The 9,664-nt window shown below is 37.2% G+C and overlaps 1 non-coding gene across 1 annotated transcript; it reads right to left on the minus strand.

The window, feature by feature from the left end:
- Positions 1 to 5,768: 5,768 nt before the first annotated feature.
- LOC133807846 (small nucleolar RNA R71) lies at positions 5,769 to 5,875 on the minus strand. Its single transcript, XR_009879734.1, has one exon. It is a non-coding gene; the product is annotated as a small nucleolar RNA R71 (small nucleolar RNA).
- Positions 5,876 to 9,664: the final 3,789 nt, after the last annotated feature.

Genomic DNA, 9,664 nt, shown 5'->3' on the forward strand with positions numbered 1-9,664 from the left:
AGATAAATGAACTTGAATAGTTCACAGTAAAATAAAGTTATGGAATCTTTAGATTAATTACTGCAAGTACGGTCCACTAGTATTATGAATACATGAGATCTAGATCTGGATCACTAGTGTAGTAGGACACTATAGTGGAGGTACTTTATATATTAGAGAATATATAGAAATGGACAAGATATGTTTATTAATACTTAGTTAAATACTGTTTCGAAGTATTAATTAAATATATCAACTGATGATCATATACAAATAGATCTTAATCCCGAAGTTACTATGAACTCCTGTTTATGTTATATGAGTTCTTTGATCCATTCATTAGGGTCTGTCAGAATGATCAGGCTAGAAACTTTTGTTTTGAGAACTCATTAATGTAAATGGCTGGGGACATAGTATACAGATATGGAATCTATACCTTCTCGCAAGAGATTGAATAATGGTTCTCTTAAGGGTTGACTTTTGGGACTGAAAAAGTTATTGAGCTCAAATTCATAATTTAGTTATGAATTAACATTCAATAGTAAAGTCAATGGTACTTAAGGAAACAAGTAAAACGGTAATTTTATTCCCGATTAATTATGAACCATTATTAGAGGGTTAATTTGTATACAATGATTATATCAATGGACGCTTTATCATTATAAAGTACTCAGTAAATGAAATGTTTATAATTACAAGAGTGCAGTCTCATATTTATAGTGGAATAATCATGAGATTAATAAATTAAGATTATTTAATTAAAGAGTTTAATTAATAATCTCAAATTTATTGGAGCTTGGAATTATAGGTCCATAGGTCTCCACAGTGGCTTTATCAACACTATTCAAGGCAAGAGTTGATATAAATGGAAAAATAGTTGAAGATCATATTTAAGAAGAAATTTGTTCTTCGGGCATATGCAATTATATGATAATTAGTGATTAATTAATTAATTACAAATTAGTTGTAATTAACAAAATTAATTAATATTTAATTATAATATAATTTTCGAAATTATATTAAATAATTAAATTAATTTCAAATTTTAATTAAATAATTAATTAATTATAATTTTCGAAATTATAATAAATTAAATATTTATTTTCGAAATTATATTGGATTTAATTAATTGTCCGAATTAATTAAATATCTTTATTTGAGTGGGAGATAATAATCTGATAAGTTCAAATTGGATTTGAATTTAAAAGATTGATATTTATTCAAATAATTAATTATATTTGATAATTAGTTAAAAAGATATTTAATTTAAATTTGAATTCAAATTTTGAATTAGTTATGAGGTTGTTAGATTTTTATCTGAAAAAGTAGTTTGAATAAATAATTAAATAAAAATAGAAAAATCAAATATCCCTAGAAATTAGGGTGGTATATGACCACACACGGTCCATGGACTATGTGTGGCGTGTGCTGCATATTTCAAGGACAAATTTTTCAATTTTATTTAATTAATTAATGGATAATTCAAAAAATTAGTTTTTGGATATTTTCATTAATAAGATAATTTATTAATTAAAAGATAAATTGTAAGTTAGTTACAGATTTATTTTTTAAATTAAATATTTTCTATTTAAGTAAGACTTATCAGAAAATATACAAAAAATTCAAAACTCAGTCATTCGCTCTGTGAAAAATAGAACGATGCTTTTCAATCTCTCCCTGAAAAGATAAAGAACCAATTCTCAGGTCTATTATCTTGATCTCATGTGTTCAGTACATCAAGTAGAATCACAAATAAACTATCCTTTATTCTCTAAGTGCCCACACACTTCTTTAGGTGTAGAGAACGCTGTGGAAGATCTTGGTGTGAGTACCTGGGAGTAGCTTGGATGGGAAGATCGTTCTTATTACGAAAAGATAGCAATGACACTTGATAGGCTTCAAGATGTATGATTTCTATTCCTATCTTGCTTATGATTAATGTATGTATATTAATGGATCTGCATATTTAAAGGTAGTTTAAATATGTTACAAAATTTTTGTTGTACGCTGGGCCAACCCACCACATTTCCGCTGCGTATTAGGAAACTCGTTCCTAACAATTGGTACCAGAGCGGTCATTAATCTCCGCGTACATTAAGTACTGTGTGGGAATAATATGCATTCTTATGTTATTGTGATATATGTGAATGGATGGATGTATGTATGATTATAGTTTATTCTTAAGAGTCATTAATTATATGGTATTTTGGGTTTAGGAATTGTTCTTAAAATTCTAGATGAAAATGTAAGCCATTTTGGGGCATAGGAATTTTTTGTAATTTAAGTTTTTGCATTAAATTATTCGAAAAAATTCTGTAAGGCCCGAACCACGGGTTCCGTGCCCCGAAGCCCGAGCCTAACCCAGCCGCGCACCTTCACACCTGCCCCCTGCCCCCTACGCACCTTGCCCAGCCGCGCTCCTGTGCCTGTTGCACGCGCCCTGTGCCCCTGCGTCTGCCAGCTCCACGCGCCCATGCCAAGCCACTAGCCATAGCCCGTGCTCCCCAGCCACGCTGCATGCCTCATTCCAAGCCTACTTGTGCCGCCAGCCCTAGGGTTTGTACATTGTTATTCATTTAAATTATGGGCCTAATTAATTTTATCCCATAATTAAAATTATTTTATTTTGAATTAATTGTATGAGCCCAAATTCAAAACCGAGCCTAATAACTTATTGGACATTAAAGCCCAAGTTAATTATTCTTAAATTTTGTTTAAGATAATTAAAAGTTATTTTAATTCAAAATTAAATGGATAAGTGGCTTAATGGATTAAGACTGTTTGTGAAGGCCCAAAGTTGTAGATAGAGATCTCTTTAGGTCTTATTTAGTTTCTTACATTTTTGCAAGTGTTGTAAATTTTCTAGAAATACCCAAGACACCCGGCCCGCATTTATTTATTTAGTATTTATTTATTTAAATGTTTGAATGTGATTAAATTGTTTAATACTTTATCATGTATTTTCGACATGCCATACATATTACCCACACAGTATTTAAAATTGTGCATGCATCTCATATGAGTGGAAACATGCCTTAGGATTGTCCTTTGTGATTATATGCTTTATGTGATGGACCATATAATAATAAATATAGTTTTAACTAGTTCAAGAGTGGAAATAGATTTTAAAAGTTGTTTAATTTCTAGTATTTAATAAAATTGTTTTATTAAATAAATAAATGATATTCCTAGTAATTATAGCAAATTAAAATTGAATTAATTTGGGCATAGTTCTATAATTTTAATTTTGCTTAATTTGATTAGTAATTATTAGAATATCATTTGGTAAAAATAGATCACTTTATTTTTACAAACCAAATTAAAAGGCATAAGATGTTTTGAGAAAACACATATTCTAAAATAGTGAGTGGGAGAGGGAGTTATGACAATAAGTCCTATGGTCTCCATTATTAGTTGGCATCGAGGTAGCATGGAGAGGGCCTCGCGGCACTATTGCTTGTGTCCCCCTAAGGAAGGCTTCCGACTGTGTTATTCTCAAGGAAAACTTATTTTTCAAGAGTAGGATTTAATGATGTATTTCAAGTTTGACTAACCCTAAGGCACACTCTTGAGTTAAGTCATTGATCTAAAGTAATGGGTTACACTCACAAGGTACATTAGGCTTTCAAGCGGACTAGTGTTGATAACTCTAAGATTTAGAGTTATTTTTATATCTTTAAACCTAATTTTCAAACTAAAACAAAAGAGTAATGAGTTGTAATTAGTGAAATTGTGTCCATTTAGTGTATCTGTGTAGCAAGGGACTGTGTGTTTGTATTGTCATATTTTTTTAGTGATCTATGTAGTTTAGTGTTTGTGTTAAACAGGAAAGGAGGCTGGAATAGGTGATCGGGAACTTTGGATCAAGAAGGGGAACAAATCTGGAAATAGCATGTTGTTGTTCTATCAATGCTGTAGCAACCACAACGTAGCAATCGGCAGGGACCAGTGAAGAAACGTGACAAATTCCAGCCGGACTTAATAAAGAATAAGTGACGCCTAGGTGGCGAGAATGTTGTACAATGAGTCAGCTGGATGGTGTGGCAAAGGGCAAGAGGGCACAATTGACTTTGACTTACTAATTAGGGTAAACCAAGTACCCTAAAAAGGAGGCAGCCGAAATAGAAGGACACTCTGATTATTTAAGAATTCTGCATTTTCACTAAGAAAAGTACAGAGAGAAAAGAAAAAGAAGAGAGAAGAAGGAAGTACTAAACAGAGGAGAAGAGGAAGGCAGACGCCTAAGGGAAACCTGAGCTCACCACTCATCTCTCTAATCTCTCTCTCTCTCTCATTTTGTATTAAACTCTTAACTAGTTTTCTGATTATACTCAATGGAACTTTTCTGTACTGGATTTGTGTTTATAATTTCAGCTATGAACTAATATCCTAAGGGTTTGGGTGGTTATGAACCCTATATTATGAAGTAATGTTTTGATGCATGGTTGTGGTAATTGTGACGTTGTTCAATTAAGTGTTGTTAATGTTAACTGATTGTTGTTTACTGGCCATAAGTAACAATTATTTAGCTAGATCTGATTTTGGAAGAAATTAGGCTAGTCGATCCCACTTAATTGATGCAAGAGAAGTACCTTTTTAGGTAAATCTTAGTGGTAAAATAGGGATGTTTTGCTGCCTTGTATAACATGAGATTTGGTGTTTAAATGACAGTATGCAACCTGATTTAATACAGGAATGTGTTGAGTTGAGTTGTAAACGTTATCAGTAAGTTTTGGAAAGAACTACTGGATCTTTGTGAAATCTGTTAACTCTGATGCAATTGCAAAACCATTGCTGAGCCATTGCTGTAACAACTGGAACGAACAAAGGGGAATTAACCACCCAGACCTATTTTTCTCGTATCTGAAATCTACACAGAATTCCTTCATTTTGATCTCTGAATTTTAGTTTAATTAAATTGCTCATTTACATTTATTTTCAGAATTAATCACTCAAATTTTCTCTTGATTTGGTCACTGAATTGTAAACTGTTTTTGGTTGATATTTCATTTATTTAGTTTAAAAGTCCATGTGGAGACGAACTTTGATACTCTATCACTGTATTACTTGTTGTCGATTGTGTATACTTGCGCATATTTTAATCGTTAGAAAATTCACAACAAGTTTTTGGCGCCGTTGCCGAGGACTTTAAAATTAAATTCTGTTTTATCAACTATTTGACAATTTATTTTGGTTGTTTTTAACCTTGTTGGTTCGGGTTGTGCAATCTCAGGTACCTACAGTGTATGAACCAGCAAGAGGACAGTGAACTTGCTCCTATTGACCCCGAGATCGAACGTACTTTCAGAAAAAGGAGGAAGGCTCAAAAGGCTAACAGCCGAGGCACTATGGCTGAGCAAGTTGATGAAGAGGGGGATGGCCAGCAAGTCACTAATCCCATTGTTTTGGCGGATGACAGAGCCAGAGCAATACGGGAATACACTGCCCCCATGTTTAATGAGCTAAATCCAGGCATTGTGAGGCCAGAAATACAAGCAGCTCAATTCGAGCTCAAGCCAGTGATGTTTCAAATGCTCCAAACCGTGGGGCAGTTTAGTGGGATGCCAACGGAAGATCCTCATCTCCATCTTCGTTCATTTTTGGAGGTGAGCGATTCTTTCAAGCTACAAGGAGTGAGTGAAGAAGCATTGAGGCTGAAGCTATTTCCGTTCTCTTTAAGGGACCGAGCTAGATCATGGCTCAGCACCCTTCCTCCCGATTCGGTTACAAATTGGAATGACTTGGCTGAGAAATTTCTAAGAAAGTACTTCCCTCCCACCAGAAATGCAAAGTTTAGAAGTGAAATCATGTCGTTTCAGCAGCTGGAAGATGAGTCCACTAATGACGCGTGGGAGAGATTCAAAGAGCTTTTAAGAAAATGTCCACACCACGGTATCCCACATTGTATACAAATGGAGACATTCTATAATGGTCTCAATGCAGCCTCTCGAATGGTTTTGGACGCTTCAGCCAATGGAGCCATTCTTTCCAAGTCTTACAACGAAGCATTTGAGATTTTGGAAAGGATTGCAAGTAACAACTACCAATGGTCAAATACTAGAGCTCCTACAAGCCGAAAAGTAGCGGGTGTTCTTGAAGTAGATGCTCTAACCGCTCAAATGGCCTCAATGACCAACATTTTAAAGAACATGAGTATTGGAGGAAATGTACAGCCAGCTGCTGCCATTCAGAGTGCAGAAGTATCATGTGTGTATTGTGGGGACGGGCATACTTTTGACAATTGCCCTTCTAACCCAGCGGCAGTTTGTTATGTGGGAAACCAGAATTTTAACCGAAACAGTGGCCCATACTAAAATTCGGATAACCCAGCTTGGAGGCAGCATCCGAATCTGACTTGGGGGGGTCAAGGAGCAAGTTCCAGCAACACACCAGCACCAGGAAAGCAAGCTTACCCACCCGGTTTTTCACAACAACAAAGACTTTCACAACCTGTCCAACACTCCCAGCCGAACTCTTTGGAGAATCTAATGAGGGAGTATATGGCTAAGAACGATGCAGTAATACAGAGCCAAGCAGCTTCTCTTCGTAATCTTGAGATGCAGCTCGGCTAGCTAGCCAATGAAATGAAAACTAGGCCGCAAGGATCTTTGCCTAGTGATATAGAAAACCCAAGGAGAGATGGGAAAGAACACTGTAAAGCTATTCAGCTGAGGAATGGTAAAAATCTGGGAAATTCTGAGGAAATACAGGGTAGTGGGGAGCCCACTTCAATCCAAAGCAAAGGAGAAACAAGTAACAAAAATGCCCAGGAAATTGCTGAAACTGGCCCAGTTGCTACAGCAAAGGGTCAGCAAACTGCTCCAGTAAATTCTGGTCCTAAACCGCCTCTTCCATTTCCGCAGCGATTTCGCAAACAACAACAGGATGGTCAGTTCAGAAAGTTTTTGGATGTACTGAAACAGTTGCATATTAATATCCCCTTGGTCGAAGCATTGGAGCAAATGCTGAATTATGTCAAGTTCTTAAAGGATATTTTGACAAAGAAAAGGCGATTGGGGGAGTTTGAGACTGTAGCTCTCACAGAAGGATGTAGCGCGATGTTGAAAAGCAAGATCCCTCCTAAGTTAAAAGATCCTGGCAGTTTCACGATTCCGTGTTCTATTGGAGGTAGAGATGTTGGAAGAGCATTATGCGATTTGGGCGCTAGCATTAACCTTATGCCTATGTCAATCTTTAAAAAGTTGAGTATTGGTGAAGCACGACCCACGACTGTTACATTACAGCTTGCCGACAGATCCATGGCTCATCCCGAGGGCAAAATCGAGGATGTTCTAGTCCAAGTTGATAAGTTTATCTTTCCGGCCGACTTCATCATTCTAGACTATGAAGCAGATAGAGAAGTGCTTATAATATTGGGTCGGCCCTTTCTTGCTACAGGGCGTACTCTCATTGATGTACAGAATGGAGAACTTACTATGCGGGTGAATGACCAACAAGTCACTTTTAGTGTATTCAAAGCCATGAAGTTTCCGGATGAAGTTGAAGAATGCTCTAGAGTTGATGTTATTGACACTTTAGTGGCTGAAAGAATCAGTAGAAGTGTGGAAAAAGCTGCTATGGGTACCCAGATTTTTGTAGATGAGGAGGATTATAGTAGTGAGGAAGAGCAGATTATTGCATGGGTGGATTCTTATCAACCAGTAAAGAAATTCAATAAAGTCTTCGAAGCTCTAAATCTGCCAGAAAAGCACTTCCAGCCACCCAAACCATCTGTTGAAGAGCCACCCCAGCTGGAGTTAAAGCCACTGCCTAGTCATTTAAAGTATGTGTACTTGGGCGACAATGATACTTTGCCTGTAATAATTTCAAGCTGTCTGGAGTCTGTTGCTGAGGAGTCATTGCTGAGATTACTGAAGCAGCATAAAAGGGCAATTGGATGGACAATGGTTGATATTCAAGGGATTAGTCCAACATTGTGTATGCACAAGATCTTGCTGGAAGCTGATTGTACTCACTCTGTGGAGCAGCAAAGGAGGTTGAATCCAGTGATGAAGGACGTGGTTAGAAAAGAGGTCATTAAGTGGCTTGATTATGGGATAATCTATCTGATTTCCAATAACACTTGGGTTAGTCCTGTCCAATGTGTTCCGAAGAAGGGGGGTGTTATAGTAGTTACAAATGACAGCAATGAACTTATTCCTACTCGCACAGTTACTGGGTGGCGGGTTTGTATGGATTATAGAAAACTGAACAAAGCCACTAGAAAGGACCATTTCCCTTTGCCCTTCATCGACCAAATGTTGGACCGCTTGGCGGGTAAGGAGTTCTTTTGTTTTCTTGACGGGTATTCTGGGTATAATCAGATATCTATCGCGCCTGAAGACCAAGAGAAGACTACTTTCACCTGCCCATACGGCACATTCACTTTTAGGAGGATGCCCTTTGGGTTATGTAATGCACCAGCCACATTTCAGCGGTGCATGATGGCTATTTTCTCGGATATGGCTGAGAGTATCTTGGAGATATTCATGGACGATTTCTCTGTCTATGGGGATTCTTTTGAAGTTTTCTTGGAGAACTTAGAAAAGGTCTTAAAGAGGTGTGAAGAAACCCATCTAGTGTTGAACTGGGAAAAATGCCATTTCATGGTGCAAGAGGGCATTGTATTGGGGCATAAAGTGTCTAGCAAGGGGATAGAGGTTGACAAAGCTAAACTGGAAGTTATTGAGAAACTACCATCCCCTACCACGGTAAAAGGAATTAGAAGTTTCCTCGGCCATGCTGGCTTTACAGGCGTTTTATAAAGGATTTTTCAAAGGTGTCCAAACCCTTATGCAGCTTGCTGGAGCAAAATAGGCCTTTTGAGTTTACTGATGAATGTCAAGAGGCATTTTTGAGATTGAAGTCAGCCCTTGTTACAGCACCAGTGATCATAGCACCCGACTGGTCGTTACCTTTTGAACTTATGTGTGACGCCAGTGACTTCGCGATTGGAGTTGTTCTTGGGCAGCGGAAGAACAAAATTTTTCATTCTATTTACTATGCAAGCAAAACATTGGTGGACGCCCAGATTAATTACACTACAACTGAAAAAGAGCTGCTGGCCATGATTTTTTCCTTTGAAAAATTTCGATCCTATCTTGTGGGGACTAAGGTTATTGTGTACACGGACCACTCTGCTATCAAGTATTTGATAGCCAAAAAGGATTCTAAACCGAGGCTTATATGTTGGGTTCTATTGCTGCAAGAATTCGATTTAGAAATCCGAGATAGGAAAGGCACTGAAAATCAAGTAGCGGACCATTTATCAAGGCTGGAAACTCATAATAACAGCAGCAAATCAGAGGCAGAATTGCAGATTCAAGACTCCTTTCCTGATGAACAATTACTAGTTGTGGAACAAGAGCAGGTACCATGGTATGCAGACATTGTAAACTTTTTAGTTGGGGGCGTACATCCACCAGATTTCAACAAACAGCAGCTAAAAAGATTCTTACATGATGCCAGATTTTATTTCTGGGAAGAGCCATACATGTATAAGCAATGCCCAGACCATATAATGAGAAGATGTGTCTCAGCAAATGAAGTTTCCAGCATCCTAGAACACTGCCATTCAGCTCCTTATGGCGGTCATTTTGGTGGGCAACGCACCGCTGCCAAAGTATTTCAGTCAGGGTACTATTGGCCTTCTATCTTTAAGGATGCTCACGATTTTGTTCAACGT

Source organism: Humulus lupulus, chromosome X (genome assembly GCF_963169125.1).
Source record: "Humulus lupulus chromosome X, drHumLupu1.1, whole genome shotgun sequence".
NCBI lineage: Eukaryota > Viridiplantae > Streptophyta > Magnoliopsida > Rosales > Cannabaceae > Humulus > Humulus lupulus.